Consider the following 19,175-nt stretch of genomic DNA (forward strand, 5'->3'; position numbering starts at 1 on the left):
CATTGCAATAATGTGCCGTCTCATTACTGTTACTCCCCGTTGTGGAGATACAGACAGGCATCATTTAAGTGAGCGATGCCGTGGTACGGGAGCTGAAACCCCGTGCGATGATGTTGCTGCGTCCTGCAGGACGGCAGATGCACCGGTGCCCTTAAGCAGATGCTTTCAACCATCAATCCCCTCCTCATTATGCTTACACTCTTTGAAATCAATCTGTTACGTCCAGGCCCATTCCAGGAGCGGCTTTGTGATGAAGTGCTGTAATTTTCCCACCAAAGAAGAAGAAAAAAACAAACCTTCTGCTTGTCTGCATCTGTTTTAGTTACTTATTTAACCTTTCAGCAAACCCCCTGAGAGTCTGAAGAGTTTTAAAGGAAGGAAAGAGGAAGTTTTCATGTCAAGAAGAAGCGCCAGTCGCCATTATGTGCTCTGTGCAATTGTTGAAATTACAAAAAAATGCCCCGAGTTGTGAAAGCTGGAGGATTATCAAAAGAGGCTGCACTGCATTTTGGGCCATTGAGGATTTTGTCGGTGGAGAAATTGGTATCTCGTCCTCGTTCCACAATGGGTGTCTCTCCGCATTGTTGTGCAAATGCAGCCGCAGCGTTTGATCGCATGAAAATGTTCTGCTATCAAACTCCATTGTGGCCGCGCGAGGAAATAAGTCAATTTGACATCAAGTTGATTCTGCGGGCTTTAAGAAAACACAGAGGATGTATTTCCTTTTAAAGCGACAGGCTCGCCACTTTGCACAGGCTCTGCAGCATTTAAAGAAGGGTGACATGTTGACGTGAGACGCTTATATACAGGGTGTGATGCTTAGTTTATGTATTTGAGAGGGACATAACGGCAACGTTGGTGATGTAGGGCGCAACCATGCACAAGCCACACATGCACTGTACTGATAATTTACAACACACGTCCGCGGGAGGCTTTTTAAAGGTTAAAGCTAGAAAGAATGTTTTCTTTCAGTCATGATTTAACACCCCTGTTTAAAAAATCAAACATATAATGTGCAACTTCTGCCGCTAGGGGGCCTCTGCTCTGATCTGGAGCCATTTACCGACGGGAGGAGAGCTCACAGATTACTTTTAAACTTTTGGGATTAAAAAGAGTATTTATCTTCACTCCTGTTTATCAACCCGACTGCAGCAGCGATCGGCGGAGGTGACCTCCATTTTTGGGTGTTTATGTTCTGTAATGTTGACTGTCGACTGGAGCAGGAGGGGTAAAATGTACCGTATGTTACTGTTTCGGGCGGATGAACACTGCACGAGTGACACGAATAAGCACTAATGTTCCCGCTGTCCAACTTGCTTCACTGTCGATGTATGTACATCATTAAACAACATATATTATACATTTGTGTTGATGTGATTTTGTAAAGGAAGACGAACAAGTGGAATAAAAACGGTGATGTCTCTGGTCCTGCTGCTCAAAACCTGCGGCCTACATTACCCACAATGCAATGATGCCACTGAGTGACATCACTGGAGGCACTTTACCAGACTACATGCAGCTTCCTCTGGAGCCACAAAAGACTTCATACTACTTTTTTCACATATGCAGCATTACTCCCCAAGACGACGTGTAAACTCACTTTAATGTGTGCAATTGGTGGAGTTACCCTTTAAGTAAAGGCACCTCTCCCCCCACTTTTTGAAACAAATGCTCCTCAATACAATCTGAATGATTTACGGAGCCTATAACCTCCTATCACACCTTCACGAGCTCTCCTCTGCATCTACGAGGCGGCTGGTAACAGATAAGGCAGTCGGCGTCTCACTCAAGGACGCATGTGGGCCGTGGACACACTGAGTGCACGCAGAGATCAAACCCGAGGCTCAGTGTGTTTGCGCAAATCCTTAAAAACAGTACGGTTCACTTTGTTTTCTGCCTCAAACACACCTGAATATGTATGCTGAAGATGTGCCAAACACTACCTGCGAAAAAAAAACACCAACGCTCGGTCGAAGCTCGAATATCTCTCTGGCATCTATTCAGAAATGTTCCCTAAGCTGTTTTTTTCTTTTTGCTCGTGCACCTTCCATCTTATCATTCATCATACGACGCACTGTATCTCTTTAAATGCGGCAACAATGCTCGCCGCAGGCAGCTGGTCACTGCAGGAAGCTCCTGCTCTCAAAAAACAGACAGCGAAGAAGACAAACACTCCTCGTCCGGAGGAGGGAGTCGCGTTAGGACACATTAAGATGATAATGCACAACTCCTGTGCTTTTGATGCTGCGAGGCTGAACTCGGCACTGCATACTCGCTCATGTACGTGTGTTTGTGTGCTATCAAGATAATCACCGGTAGATCTCTATTATGCAATGTGAAAAGATGCCCGCGGTGAGCTGTGTGTCAACACAACTCAACCTGTCATGGCACCCCGAGGCTTAAATACAGAGAAGATAATGAACAAGTTGTGGCTCTGGCTTGTGGTTCATGCATCTGTCTTTAAAATGGGATAGAGGAGGTAATGGGTAATTGAGTGTGCTTGTGTGCTGGAGGGGGTTACGCAGCAGTAGGTTGAGCCTATAGGGAGTATACAGAGTCACTGCTGCTGCTGCCTCGCTGCACAGTCGTTCCCTGCAGCCTGCAGAGGGCAATGCAGCTCCAGTAATCCCCTGCACAGCACACAGGAAGTTGGGAACACTTGGACACTACTAACAACTTGCTGTTCAGTGGATGCTTCCTAAGTCTTGTGACAATAAAGGAACAAAACGTAGCTCAGGAGAGGAGAGGCTGAGATCTACGAGCGCCAGGCTTTCACGCCGAACCTCATTATGTCACTAAAGAGGGTGGAAAAAGGGGGAAGTTGAAGCATGAGATGATCAGATTTCCACTGAGCTCCCGGAGGGGAACAGCTGCTGAATGTACACGTCGGCTGGTTCGAGTGTACGTTTAATGTTTGTTAGGCTGCAGCAGGGTAAAGTTTGACTTAAGGAATGTGAGCTGTCGCTGTGCAATGTTGTCTGCCGCCGGGAAAATGAAGGTTAAAGGGGCGCTGCGTAGTTTTGGGGAAGGAATTCAAACTCTGAATTTTAATATTTACAATATTAATGAGGTGATAAAACGAACAAGCTGTTCTCAGAGGAAAACACTGTTTGAAGGCAGAAGGTGGCAGGGTCCGCCACATATAAACAAAGTCAAACAGTGTGAAGTTGTGATGTCCTTCAAGGTCAGTTTGTTTATTCAGTCATGAAAACAAAGAGAGTTTGTTTATTTAGTTTGTTTAAAAAGAGTCAGTGAAGATCTTAAACTACAGAGTGCACCTTTAACGAGCGATCCTTGTCTATTACAGACTAAATGATTGATTAAACTCAGCTGGACATGTTTGTTTTTATTTGTGACTCTGAGGAAAATGGAGACGAAACTGATCCCGGATAACGTTGGTCGAGCGGCGGGGTACGCCACGGACTAGTTGCCAGTTCATCGTTACCAGATCAACAAATATTCATTCTGTGGGTTAATGTCTCGGGTCTGAAATGCAAAGCGTCAGGATTTGAGATTCAACAATCACCTCTCTCTCCAGAGTCTCTTTAAAAGTCGCATAGTGTTGCTTTAAATCGACACTGCAGCCACCATTACAAAGACATTTAAATCAGGAGAGACTTCACTCTGAGTAAATAATGAGGATGTTTGGTGCCACGTGCACAATAAAGATGAGAAATATGAGTCTTTGGCGATCGGGCACCATCATGATGTCATCATATTTTAAAGGGTAACTCCACCAACTTTACAGATTAAAGTGTGTTAACAGGTCTTCTTGGGGAGTTACTGCCGCATATGTGAAAAGCAAAGTGTCAAGCCTTCCAGAGGGAGCTGCCTGTAATCTGATAAATGGCCTCCAGTGGTTTCACTCAGTGGTTACGATGCATTATGGGTAATGTTTTGAAAAAGGATGTGTGGAATAAAGAAGGTAAAATCTCTCTCCATCTTCTGCTGTATTGACTGTGATCAAAGCTTCAGTCATATCGTGGCAGGTCGCTGAGTTAAACACACTTTAACTGTGACATCACATTACAGCTGTTCCTGCGCTGATTCCTCGACCTCTTTTATTGCTGAAGATTTCTGCTAATTGCAGTTAAACATGCCCCACTTTTGTCTTTTATGTAGTGTTGCTGTGGTGATTTAGCAAGTTCAAAGTCATTTAATGTGATCTTTCCAGTACACGGTGTATCCACTGTAGAGACATTATCCCCTGCTTTACTATCGGAGTGCATACTGGTCTGCATGTTTTTCAACTTTTCTGTGCTTTATCGCATCATAAATTGATTTTTTAATGTGTGGTTCACCTATTGTCAGGACAAAAAGGCTATTTAAAGAACAAAACGTGATGTCGAATGTTAATTTTAATGAAAATAATTATTTGATGCAACCCTCCGGCAGTTCTTGCTTCATCTTCTCTCACAAAAACACCCACTATTTAAATATTTCCAACCTCCTCGCAGTGCTTTTTCATGGAGCGTTGGCACCAGTCGCCGTGTGCCGTACTGTAGCGACTAGAGAGCTTATAAGTGCTGGCTCATGAGATTCAGGCTCGAATCCACAAAAGCAATTTGCACCTATTGGTGAAGATGAATACAGTTAATGTAAATGAAGAAACTGCCCCGCAGAGCACTTGAGCCGAAGCCCTCGCTATCTAGTGCCCTTATCTACAAACGCACTCGGCTGTGCTAATCGTGGACCTATTTCAGTGTCACATTATAATATAATTTCTGATCCAAAAGCCTCATTGCACGCAGCGAGCACTCATCTAAAACAATGGACTAATGCGCCACATGCACTCAACAACATCTTCTCAGCGTTTGGTATTAGCATACCTGACAGAGACACAATGCAGGGTTTGATTGGGGTCAGTAAAAATGAAAGAAAAGAAAAGAAAAGTGGAGGTTTGCAAATGGCAGGAGGAGATGCAGAGAGGCGGTAAAAAGAGGGAAGATTAGGGGGAATGAGAGATGGGAGAGAGAATAAGAAAAGCTGATAAGGGATAATGAGGTGTTCGCAGGAAGAGTGATGGAGCAAAGAAAGGAAAAAGCGCAAATAATGGGCGAGTGGAATTTGGGGGGAAAGACAGAGGAGATAAAGGTGAAAAAAAGGAACGGGGGGAAGGTTGCGGTGTATCTGGCCAGGCTCAGCAAAACAGGGATTGTGAGAAAATAGATGAAGCTGTCGGTCATTGAGTGACAGGTGGTGTAAGGGAGCGCTGGGGGCGGCTCCGGGGAACATCAGGGGCCCGGCGATGAGGCAATACACGAGCAAGAGCGGTCGAGAAGAGGATAGGCGTGCATGTTTTTAGCAGTTGTAGACGGCCTGGTGACAACTGCAGTGTGGTTCTGATAATGTCGGACAAAACCTAAAAATGTAGTTTTCTTATTGTGCTTTCACACTGGATAAAAAAACCCATCCCGAGATGCTGTCTTTAACTGCAGCACCTCCATTCACCCTCTGTCTTAACGCTCCCGTCTCTTTAAGGCCCCCCTCCCAAAAGGCCCAGTCTACTCTGATTGGTCAGCTGTCGTAAGCCTGAGCAGGCAGCGCCCCCACTGTGTTTCCGCATCAGCTCTGCCATAGTTTTCGACGTTTCACCTCTCATCCAAGAGGCTTCTTCAGTTCTAGCTAACTGGAGGGGAGTTGCAGGCTTTTAAGCCGCGTGGGAGTGTCCTTAACAACTCTGTAAGGACACTCCCACACAGTTTATAAGCCTGCAACTCCCCTCCAATAATACACGCATTAAAATATACCCTTTCACAATGTTTACCATGTGTTAGAAAGGATTAGATAGCAAAAATATACAGTTATGTTCAGGCAACAAAAATACTTTGTTATGTTTAGGCAACAAAAATACTTGGCGTTCGACAGGTTTAGGAAAAGATGGGTTGGGCTGAAGCTCCTTCCCTCCCTCTCACCTCGTCCATTACTAATAATTGTGATATCACAAACCCTATTTCATAAAGTACAAGGGGATTCTGCAGGTTTACTCTCCGCTGCATCTCTGCATTTAATATTCAGGCTCAACAGGTCATTGATGCCACACAGGTTTAATTAAAGCACAGCTGTGGGTGCATCAATATGCGCCGGACTCACCCCGAGTGGAAATAAAGTATTGGTTTCTACGCCCAACAGAGCTGCTGATTACACAGGACGGTGATGGTGCAGGCTGACAGGTCAAGGATCTAGGACATCTAATAGAGGTGAATACACTCTGTCACAGGGTGGTAAAAGTGTGTTTTTTTTATGTGTATTTTATGCGTTGATGTGTCAGCGCAATTGAACGGCTGAGGCGCAAATCATGTGGAGAAATGCTGAGCAAAGAAAAGGAAGTAAATCTAAGAAAAGCCTGAGTGGAGTTTCTAGGTTTGACTAAATTGACAGCACAACACTAAAGAGATTTTTAGGGATTCATTTATTTTTTATCGAGTGTCTCTTTTGGGCTTGTGTCACTGTTTTTCTTTGGTTTTCATCTCTGTCCAACTTTAATATGAGCATGCACACAACTGGGTTTAATCTAAAGCGTGGTTCTGACACACACCTACACAAAGGCAACGACTGTGTGTCCCGACGAAAGACTGATCCGTGCCGAATTGGGCCGTAATTACTCGCTAGCAGACAGTGGAGGACAGGAAAGCCAAAAGAAATCATTAGGGAGCTGTCAGGTACTGAAAACACTCTGATGTCAGTCCTCCGTGGGCTTGGAGAGGCAACGGCGATGTTGTTGTTTTTAAGCATTTCTGCTGGGAGACAAAGAGAGAGAGCGATGGGAGAGATGAGAGAGAGTGGATGTGAAAACCAACAAGGATGATGCTCGATTTGGACCCTCGATGATGCAAGACCGAGAACAGGATGGCTACAGTTGTTATGAGTTTGTGTAAATGTAGACATTTATTATGAGGCTTTCAGGTAGTAAGTAATCTCTCTAGTCCTGTCTGCATTACTTTAGCTCCTTATTTCGTCTACGCTTCAGTCTGAGAAGCTTTTTCAGTTAAATTTATTCGAGTCTTTCGATTATTTTTAAAGCCTTTCATGGCTCCGTTATATATTTCGGATCTTTTTTTGATCCATAGACTCCTCAGATCTGCAACAAGCTGCTGTTTGACCATTCCCAGTAATTTCTTAGATGTATTTTTAGGGTAACACATTTGTATGTGTGCCTGTGCAACTTCGCTAAGGCACTCAGTAGAGCGCATACCTCCGCCAAGGCCCACAGTCCCCTTTAAAGCAGAGTTGGTGAGTTATTCTTGAAGCATTTCTTGTTGCACTTGTAGAAAATGTCTGACGACAAGATCCTGACAACAATCAATAAATCAAATGCTCGGACAAATCCAGTAACTGTGTAACTGCCTCCGTCAGCGGCTAATGTTAGCATGAAGCACAAACCCAGAGTTAACTGTCGCACTGGGTAGACTCTTCGGACTTTTGTTTATGTATTCATCTCAAAAGCTAAGAGTCTGTTGAATGTAGCTAACTAGCTGCTAACACGTCTCCCAGCTGGCCATTTCACTTATTTCTACAGTCTTACTAACCCCAGCTTTAATATAGCTAACATATTAGCATAAAGTCGCCTTTTTACGAAACTGGCAGAAACAGAGCAACATTATCCGTCATTTGGGGTTGTAATTTCTGGCCACCTGATTAATTTAAGTGCAATATTAACTCTCTTTGGCTCTTTTTTAATGTCCTTCAACTACAGAGGGAAGTATCTGTCTCTTTAGCTGCTCAGTGCTCCACTAGAAAGTGGCTAACCTTGTGTGACTGCCAGGCAGCTAGCTGACAGCAGAGAACAGCTGCCAAACATTAATGTTCACTTCTGAAAATTAATGTGAGCGTCGACGAGAGTGAGACTGAACCAAAACAGTGAACATGTGGAGCGTAAACCCAAAATCAGCAAGCTAAACGATGCTAAAATGCTCCGTAGGGTCACTTTTTGACACAACCAGCAAACACAGAGCAACATGACCCTTCATTAGCTTATAGCCTGTTCTCTTCTAACCTAAATTTTCTCTTCTGAAAAGCTATGTTGGGGTTGATGAGTGAGAGCAAAGTCCTTTTGGACAAGTCTTGCCACTGGGCAGCCATCTTGGCAACACCCCTGGGCAGTTATTTCGGGCTAACAAGACCTGAATGGCGAGAGAGCCAAAACTTCACTTTCAATAGTCACCGGGTCATAAAAACTACATGTACATATAAAATTACCAGTCAAATCTGATAAAAAATCCTTCAAAGGTTCCCAAAACAAGGTCTAACATGTCCTTTTTTCCACAGGTTATACTTCTATGGGCTAAAAGAGATGCTCCGTAGAGTTGAGAGAACAGGGGAGTTGTTTGATAATCCTCTGTGGGGTTGTTACTACTCCCTCCTTATTACCCGTAGTCATTTTAGTCGTAGTTAATATAGAAATATTGATTAGAGACGTTTTAAATTACACTGACCTGACCCCAGAATCCTCCGTTTTTACCGCCAGCTATATAAATCTGCCGAGAAGGAACTGAAAGAGTAAAAAATTACATATATTCAATACCGAGTTGGACATTTTCAGCATTGCTAGATACTCTACTTGGGCAGTGAATGCAAGCAGAAATAGGAAATCATTACGTCGCATGATGAATGCGTGTGGGCGCTCGTAGACGCTCTTATTCTGAGAGCAGATGAAGGCGGAGGCTCTCAAATCAAAGCAACAAGGCAAATCAGAACTAAGGCAGGCCGAGAGCAGCGTTCGACGTTGACAGGCAGAGGGAAACGACTGTCTGGAAAGGTATTGAAGGTACTGAAGAGTGATTGCTCCCAGAGGGGTGAATCACACACAGGGGAGAGTGATTCTGCCCATCGGGGAGATGTATGTTTTATAGAGTCGGTCTGTACACTTTGAGTCACACTGTCTGTGTGGCTTTATTTCCGCCACTCAACGGCCTGAGTACACTCCAGGTTCGGGCGATGCGGCGCCATCATTTCCTGTACGACCTTACATACATAATCCACTATAAAGGTCGCGAGTGTAGCGATCGCAGCACCCAAACACTGGGCTATTGTAAAGGAAAGGACCTCTAACAAGATGCATGAAAGACGCTGCTTTTCATCTTTGGCTTCCTCAGTTCACAAACACACCGAGTCACTTCAAGGTCTCGAAAATTGGATTTATTTACAGCAGCAGCAACAAGGTTGTAAAAAAAAGGAAGAAGAGGGAACGGCGGAGGGGAGAAGATGAGGAAATCGTTGCATCTTGGTAGTCAGAGATAAAATGGGAGCTCACTTCTGTCAGATCCTCCCGTCTGTGTGGGTGGATCCTCTACGACGTGCACGAGAGGTGCAAGGCGAAAATCGCCAGTAGGCTAATTTCTGCTAGCCTTACTAGCTTGTCCTGTAAGATGGTATACCCTATATCATCAAGAATCATCAAGAAAAGTAGTGTACAACCGGTGGTCAGTAACCAAGCAATATTTACCATCATGCGTTAAGAGAAAAATGGCGGACGAAGGCATTATTCGTGTGTTTTTATGAGCTACTGGACACCTGAATTTCCCCTAAGGAATGAATAAAGTATCGACCTATTTATCCACCTATCTAATCTGATTTAAGAACAAAGTTGTGCCATGTCTGTTTCCACAGGAGGGGGTGTAGTCTGACAACACGAGTGAATTATTCACACTGACAATACATTAATGATTTAGAAGTCTTGTATAAATGTAAAATCCTTCATCTTTATACTTACAATCTGACGACGTCTTGCTAGATTAGCAAGAGCCGCAAATCTCACTCTCCTTCATCTTGTTTGTTGTGTTCTTATTCTCCTTCTGATCAAAATCACCTGGATGATGGTGAGTAAGAACACAGGTACGTTTATGTTTGGTGGCACTTTGGGGAGCTCTGAGACTCTATATACATCCATTATCTCGTTTCCCTTGAACGTAGTGCTGTATTCGTGAGCACTAATATTGATTAACTATTATTAACTGACCTGAAATATTATTATTTTTTATTTGCATCTGGGTAAATAAATGCCACCCAGGCCCCGCCCATAGTACCACTACACAGACCAGGTTAGTAAATCTTTTATGGCTACATGGGACGGGTGCTACGATTGTCTAATGGTAAACTTAATACACAGTCAGTCAGTGTTTTACTGTTTTGGCTGCTTTGCATCATTTCATGTGCATTGTACACTTGTGCTTTCTCAGAGAAGTGAGTGCATTGCTGACAATAGAGACACGACTGCAGTCTTTTGCCTGGTTGTTTGTGTCTCTTGTGTGTGCGCGCTTGCACGGTGTAGATGTGCGGAAAATATCACCTTAAATCAGCCGAAATCAAAGAGCTGCACATCAAACCTATCGTCAGCCGCCGGACCTCGGGGACGACATTTGCTGTTATTTTGTTTGAGCGGAGACAAAGTCTTTTTTTTATCTGGCATTGTCATTTTAGAAGGTCATCTTTCTCCACAAAGACAAAACTCATTAAATTCATCTGTCAGACAAACTGTGTTACAGGCGTCACAGAGACATGTCCAGCGGGCCCCGAGCACAATTGTCTGACTGAAATTAGCAATCAAGATCTTTAGACAAAGTCAATTTATTCAGACTAAAATAAAGGAGAAAGATTTCACATTCAAGTCTTTGGTGTCCAGGTGCCTGACTCTGAATGTTTGAAGAGTGTATTAGTTACATTTATAAAGCCAGTCCTGCAGTCTGCCTCCCCGGAGTCGTCCACTTCTATTATCGAAGAGGTTCAAGGGCGTTGGGATTTTCAATATCTCCCATGCATCATGTTTTATGAAAGGACTTTGCTCTAATTGCAAAAAAAAAAATGGACAGGTTTAAAAGTTTGATTTTGCTTTTGTTGTAGATGGAAACTAGTGGAAATCGTTACAGCTGAACCAAAACCAAGGGCCATGACCTATCTGACACAATCTCGATATTATATTTTGTTTAGTTGTGTTACATTTCCGATAATATTCAAACCCAGAGAAGTCCGTCATGTAATTCAAGGTGCATTTCCTTTGGTCGCCTCTTAATTGCGTCGTATCCCCTCAAACCCACGCCCCTCCCCACGATTACTCATTGCTGTTTGCATAATAACGCCACCCATCCTAGAGGGAGGGAGTACATGCTCTGTGATTTATAAAGGCAGGATGGTGTACACGGTATATTTCCAGTCTGGAAAAAAAACTATTTTCAAAAATTGCCGTTTCATCTGATTTTCTGAGTACTGAAAAATAACACTCGCCTCTTCTGCTTCAATTCCTCACATATAAATATCCCCCACATTCAAAACTCACCAGCTACTCCAGGAACACAAACAAGCTCTCTTCTTTGCTGGCTTCCCTATAAATGTACGTATTGATCAGAAACTCCTACTTACTACTTCCAAAGCATCACAGCACCTTGTGCGTCAGTGCGCCGTTGCTGCTGTGATTTATTTACTCGCTATCAGCCCACCCGTACTTTCCGCTCGCAGGATGCCTTGTCATCCCCCTCATTTGAAATTAAACAGCTAGGAGCAGAGCCTCGGCCCCTTTTGCTATCTCTCTTCTTTGGCGTCCCCGCAGTCCATCATCTGTTCACTTCTGGACCGCGTGGCTTTGAAGTTCATAAACTGTGAAGCAAAGGATGGCTGCTCTGATGGTCATTGCAGCCGAGGCAGAAAGGACCCGGTCAATAAACCCACAGAGTGAGATGCCTTTTTTTTTTTTCGCAGAGTCGCAGACAGACATTAAAGCGGGGCACGTAAAATCATGCATCCAAGCACATTTTTACCTTTTGCTCTCTTTCTGTCGCTCTGAGTGTGTTCGGGTGTGGTGTGAGGGCTCTTCAGGGCCCTTCGAGGATAGCTGAACACTTGTGAAAATAAGCTCCCACTGCTCAGAATATGAGCAATTATTGGGTTTTTGATTTCTTTTCGAAAGCGGGAAGGTTGTTTTCCTCTGTGGCTTTATTGAGGCGTCTACTCAGGAGACTTTTAAAACATGTTTGTTTTGATTTTGAACCTGAGTTTTTATGCCAGTTACATGTGACATTGCTGTCACTGAAGGTAAGATTACGCCAATTTAGCTCAAAATCATTGCAAAAATAGGCTGAAAAATAGACTACAAGGAGCACTATGTAGTTTTGGAGAAGAAATTCAAATTCAGAATTGTATTATTTGCAATATTAATGAGGTATCAATACAAACTCACATTTTTTTCCCATAACTGAATACACAAGCTGTTCTCAGAGGGAAATAAGGTCCCCAGGACACTGTTTGAAGCTCGAAAGCGCTTTTATTTTGACATTACCACCCACGGTGACTTCCCCCCCACTGTCCCATGTAGCATAACTATTGCATGAATACATCATGAGAGCTCGGGAAATCAGTATTCAGGACCGTGCCACGAGCTGTTATGGGGACTGCTGTTCAGACATAATGAATGTGTTAGAGACCAGACTTCATGTAAAGTGAATGTGGGAAAAAACGAAGTTCACTTGACCTCAATATATTCCCCTCAGCTCCTGAAAATTGCTTTTGCTTTGGTCCTTCCACTTGATATCTTTTGCCAATCACAAAGAGCCACAAAGATCCACCGAGTGTCCTCTGTGTCTGTGCAACGTCAGCGCTGCTGTCGTAGCTCGGATTGTGCTTAAGAGCATGATGCACATGTGCCAACTCAGCAGCTGTCACCTAAAAAGTGAGGAAGGCCAGAGTATGAAAAGGAAATCTGCTCTCGCTTGACACTTTTTCAAGTTGCAAGAATGGCAAAACATTGTGCGGTGGCAGAGTCGGCCGGCCCGGTGGGTAAACAGGGTCTTGTCACTTTCAACAGGGAACGACACTCAAGAGTCCACTCTGAAGACTCTGTTATTCTTAAAGGCCCCACATTATGCTAATTTCTTTAATCCTGGGTGTCTACAAGAACGTGTTTACGCGCTTTAATGTTCAAAAAACACATTATTTTTCTCAAACTGTCCATTACTGCAGCTCATCTGTTCACCCTCTGCCTGAGCGCTCCTGTCTCTTTAAGGAACCCCTCCCAAAAAGCCCAGTCTGCTCTGATTGGTCAGCTCTCGCAGGCCTGAGCAGTCACCGCCCACCGTGTTTCCACTTCAGCTGGACAAACAATGAGCTGAAAGGCAATAAAACACTCCATAGAGTTGACTGAAGCTGCAGATATGGTGATAATTGTCTGTGGGGTCACTGAGCAATCACAACATTGTTATTTTTGATTCAAGTGTTTTGCAGGCAGCAGAAAGTTATATCAACCTTGTCCTGACTTTTCTTTGCTCTTGGGTGTCCAGAGAATGAGCTAAATGAAATGCTAATACACAAATGAATAGATATTCGGCCTAATCAGGTTTGTCAAAACTGTATTTAAATAAAGTACATGGGGGGAAGAGTGCTTTATCATCCCCTGCCCTGTGTGGAAGCATATTCACCTGGTGCATTAAGAAATCAATCTTGTAATGAGTCAAAGCAGCAGTAAAGTAGATTTAATAGTGAAGCGCTGCAGCTCAATGATAAGAGCTTATTGAAATGCCACATCCTTGATCCATATAACAGCCACCGTGTCTCTTTATAAAACAAAAGTCTCCTCTGAATACATTAATAGAATAAACTAAAATGCAACATGGGTATGATATGACCTTAAGGAATGGAAAGACCTCGAGTGCCTGACTGCAGGTGCCAGCAGGTACGCTTCCAACACTCTCTGATCGCTGACAATTTCGTAAAAACACTGAGGTGCCTGGAAGAAGCCCAACGCTCTGTTGTTTACAAGACAAGTGGTTTATATCTGCCAAGCCACAGCATCTGCTCCGGCTGCTTTTTCAAGTGCTGCGTTAGAGCTTTGAAGGACGAACGCTTTAATTCATCCTCCATGGACTTTATTTATAGACTGCGGTGCGCCAATAATGACTAAATTAATCTCAGATTAGTTCTAATCAGTTTTCAAAGGTGCACTATGTAAGACTTTAGGTGGGGAAAAAAGATTAAATAAAGTTATCAACATGACGTGAATGAATAACAGTTTTGACGTTATGACGTCCATGCATTGTGTTGTATATCTACTGAAGTTAGCATGCTAACTGGCTAGCCCCAGCACATCCTGGTCCAAAGCTCCTGTGCCAGGTGTAAACTCCAACACTCCCCTGGTGCTCTGAGCTCCCACTCCGGATTGCTACCTGCACAGCAAAGTGAGCTAACTAGCTAACGGCAGCGACAGTGAGCAGCAGTTAGCGGTTACTCTGGTGGTTTGCTGTCCCTTGTTTTTGAGTATGAACTCAGATGGTGGCCATTTTTTACATATTGCACCTTTTTATAAAACTAGTTTTAAAATGAGTAAATCCACATTTATAAGCAGAGCTCTGTTGCACAATTAAACATGAATCTGTGTTTAGTTTAAACCAAGTTTATTGATACAAATTGAAGTTAATAGGGAGATGCTACCTAAATTAAATACATAAGTAATCAAAATAAATATGCGCACTGTCGGGACCTAGAAACATTTGGCTGCTCTGTAGGCTTCAACAAAACATTGTTGTTAACTTAAAAATGAGCTTAAATGACAGTTAAACGTCTTCCACTGAAGACAGGAGCGTCTTTAGTTCGAGACACACCTCACAGGCCCTCCGAGTCAAGTCAAGTGCATGAAAAAAACATATTTGTTAGCCTGCTCATGATTGCGAGTTGTGTAGGCCAAAAAGATCCCCATCCTTCCTCTGCCATGTTTGTTCAGTCTTGCCATTAAGCTCCATCTCAATATCTTGATAGGAATTCAGCCGCATTACAGAAATCAATTGGGTTGAGTTTGTCCCTTAACTTTATTGGAAGAACTTGATTATTTTTGCTCAATGCATCTGAAAAAGGCAGCAATTTTAAAGTTAATCCCCCTCAAGTGTACGTTTAAAGCTACGATTGGATCACAGTTTGCACCAGAGTTTAAAGTCTTGGTTCAACAGGATCAAATTGAATCTAAGTTTGGAGTAAAAACTCTTTAAAGAAGGTTTAAATTCAATCTTTAACTATTTTAAGCTAGTTTTAAAGTTTGTTGCAATGTAATTTAAAGTTAAGCCATGATGTAATCGAGTTTAAAAATGCACTTGTTGGGTGTTGAGTGCTTTATACCCGATATCAGAGCAGAGTGAAGCCCATTATAAGATCTTGCGTACACGTTCTGCTATCTAGTGTCACGTTATTACATCATTCATCATCATTCCCACCATGCTCCCAATCAGCACCATCATCAGCAGCCATTTTCTCTTCCTTTTCTTCCCCCTGTTTTATCATGCGCCTTAATCACAGAGTGACATCATCATGCATTGACGGTGCATTTCCTCCGTAATTGGCTGCAGCGGGCAGAGCGCTCGTGCTGCATGCGTGATAACCCAGAGGACTCAGGACGGCATTTCAAACAAGCTGTTCACCTGATGAGCAGCTCGCCCTTCTCATGCAACGTATAACAGAGGCAGAAGGATAGTTAATGATGTAGACGCATCATAACTCACACTGTAATGTGGCGATATTTTAGTGCAATAATCAGCTATAGCCTTGAGGGGGAGCACCTCACAGAAGCAGAGATACAAGGGGAGGAGACTGTTGACATATCAAGTACATCTCTGCTCAAGAGGTAGGTTTTACTGCTGTGCAGATGGAGGGCTTAAGATTATTAGAGGTCCGCCGAAGCATGAAACCGAAACCCCGTCCATGTCCGTGTTTAGCCCGTTTACCCCCACTGACATTTTAATAGGTACATCGTTACAAATTCATGCTGTTAGACCAAATTTTGTCCAGTCACACAGGATAGTTTTTAAACTCTTGCAGAGTTTAAAGAAACACCAAGTATGTCGCGCAACAGGAGTGTTTATATGCTTATTAACCCTACACTGTTAAAAAAAGAGTTTAAGTTCTGATTGGTCAGCTCACACACGCCTGAGCCAGCACCACTAACAACAACGGAGCAGCTGTGCGAGTCAATCCACACGTACCGAATCGTGCGACATGGTGATGTAGCGTGATGTCACAAAGTCAAAGATTTAAAGGCGGGACAACCGACGAGGCGTTTCAGGAGCAGTGTTTTCTGCGGGAGAGAGGAGCTTCTGTTGGTGCGAACTTTGACCTTTTTTAACTTTCAGGATCTTTTACACTGAAGGAAAGGAGGAAAACAAAAAAGCAGACTGGTTCGGCGATTCTTTTAAAATGCAGAGCAGTTAAATAAATAAGAAAACATACGTTCCAGACACTCATCATCTTTTTAAAGAGGACTGTGACTGATCCTTTCTCTGTTGTCTGGGCACGAGAAGTGCAAGACACTGATTTGGGAGTCGCAGCAAGGGCGGCTTTTGTGCTCCCGCGGTCCGACAGCACTTGGCTGTCTGGCTTCTTCAAGTGGAGTGAGGGGCGACAAAGGTGGTTAGCCATTGTTGCATAGACAGGTATAGTAATTACATTCTCCTCCATTCAGTCCCTATCTCCATACAGCACCAGCATACCCCTCTCAAACTCCATTATACGCTTGCCAAATGGAACAAAAGCCCAACATTCATTGGTTTTGGCACTCAAAAAGAGACACTGACCCTCTCTGGGGTTAGACATCAAATTGTGTCATGGGTTCGCGGGCTGCAGAATACACTATGACTTTTAATTTATGGTTTCGGAGTCGGGTGTCGCGTCAGCCGCTGGATTATCCTCATCTTGGCACGAGCGCACTTGAAAGCCCTCACCCTCGCTCCGAATGGGTCAGGTCGTTATAAAATTAAACAGTTTTCATTTTTTATGGCCCTGTAGGACTATAGACTAGATATTGTTTGTGATTATTGTATGAAAACACCAATATTTTATAAAGGCGAGAGTATGTGGACATCGGACCACTGTAACATTACATATTTTGGAGATTGCTTGCTCCTGAGAGCCAACACGCATTGCTCGTGCGTTGTATGACAAACACATGTAAATAAAGTGCGAATAGTCGTCGTGACCGTCAAGAGGAAAAGTTTTTCTTCCTCACATTTCTCACATTTCAGAGTGCGAACACCCTGCTCTTGATTGTTTGTCACAGCCGGCTTTCCAGCTACGCTTCAAATTACGCTAAATTGAACTGTTAGGGCTCAGTAGACAATTCCTAATGAATACAAGGGCGACGCACATCTCATGCACAGTTGCTTGAGAGCGCACAGATGTTATAGTGGAGCCTGAAGTAGCACACAAAGCAAGGCACTTGTCTTGTCTGATGAGAGGGCTCATTTGGAGCTGCCATTAGTAGACATATGATTTATGGCTCTGTCTGCCGCTCCTGCAGAAAACCACCGTGCTCGCTTCAGCAGCGCCAGCCCAGAATAGAGAGTCTCTCCCTGTGCTGCTGTCTCGTACCGCACAGTGAGCTTTAGTGGATCGGATGGTTGGTAGAGAGGAGGTGTCACATGCCACTAAATAAGAATTATTTCCATATTGGTTCGAGGATTTTTCTTCGCAATTTTACACCTTTTTTTCCCCCCGAACAGTGTTAATGTGATGATGTGGTGTAAATTGGAAAACCTTACCAGAAGCACTGCTTTTGTTAAGGCTGAGTTAGATGCCTTCTTAATTTTCAGATGCATTTTAATGAGCTGATACATAATGGATTAAAAAGTCTATTTTTCAGGAGGGTTCTGGCCTTCGTAGGCAGCAACAACAGAGAGTAACAAAAGACATGACAGGACTACATCATGAATAAAATTTGACCTTTGACGTCCTCTGTGTCAGTCACCAGAGTAAACACAGGCAGATTATTCAGTCGGTGCATGAAATCCACAATCAGCAGATCTGTTGCGAGTCTTTTGAACCAGCGTTAGATGTATTTTTTCAGCCTTTTCACCAGGATATAACGTTGGCAGTTAACGTTTCTGTACACCACAGATACATCCAAGTTCACGTGTACGATACGTGGCATATGAAAGCGGCCAAACGGCGTTGCAGGATGTGACATCAGAGGACATTTTTGAGGAGACCTGAGGACCCTTCCAGCCGTCTTTGTGGTGACCAAAACCGGATATTTTTCATGGGAAGACGAGCCATCTACAGCTGCGTTTGTGGAGACAGAACCGGGTGTTTTTAAGTAGACCTCAAGACATTTCCAGCTGTGTTTGTGATGACCAACACTGGATATTTTTCACGGGAAGTCGAGCCATCTCCAGCTGCGTTTGTGGAGACAGAAGCAGGTGTTTTGAAGGAGACTTCAGGACATTTCCAGCTGTGATTGTGGCGTTAAAACAGACTTTTTAGGCCAAACCCTGATGTTTCCCCAACCCTAACCAAGTGGTCTTTGTGCCTAAACCTAATCAGAGCATGAGCACAGCGTTGTGACAAGAGAGAAATTGAACCTAAACAAACGTAAAAGTTACAACATACATAAACATACAGCTTGAACTGATCCGTGGTTCTGCAGAAACGTACTTCGCCGACATTTATCCGGCCGACTGGGTCTTTTTATTTTGTGAAGAAACACGCCATAAAATTGTCTGGATATCAAAGTAATTGCACGACCTTGACATTCATTGTGTTACACTTCTATTTCAGCTGAGCACAGAGATGAGTCAAATGATGAGAGGGATCTAGAGTTTAAAGAGCAAGTCACCACCATTTTATGGCTTGAAAATGCTTTTTACAAAGGACACACACATCACCCCCATCAAACACCACCACTGTATCATAAAGTGACTGTAAATATATATTTTCTAACTCTAAACAGTCGTCATTTCTCTGACGCCAACCTACCAGTCAAGTAGTGACATTGCACTAAAAATAATAAGGTAACGCATGAGAATCACAACTTCTACATACCGAGAAACAGGAAATGTTGGCGTGAATTTGTGCGTTGGAGTGTTTGTGTTTACCTTCACGGTCCAGAATCACATCGGATGACACTTGTGAAACCTCAAACAGAAAGCTGAGTGCTTTCTTTTTGTTTCTCATCACCATCCTTTTTATTTTATTGCAGCTCTGAGCAGGTACTAACACACCACATGCTGAAAACTTGCTCTGGTTATCATAATGTGGTGATATGTTGTAGTATTGAATTGGGAGTCATCCTCCTCCATTCACTAGAGGGCCCCGGCATGTTTACCTGCCCTGCCTGTCACCTGACCTTCAACTTGCTTCTTCATCTTGAAATAGCTTTCCTCAGTATCCTGGTTAGATTGTAGCCTCGCTCCTGTCCTAAAGCACTCTCGTCTTCA

The sequence above is a fragment of the Pagrus pagrus genome, assembly GCF_965226575.1.
Source record: "Pagrus pagrus genome assembly, chromosome: 24".
NCBI lineage: Eukaryota > Metazoa > Chordata > Actinopteri > Spariformes > Sparidae > Pagrus > Pagrus pagrus.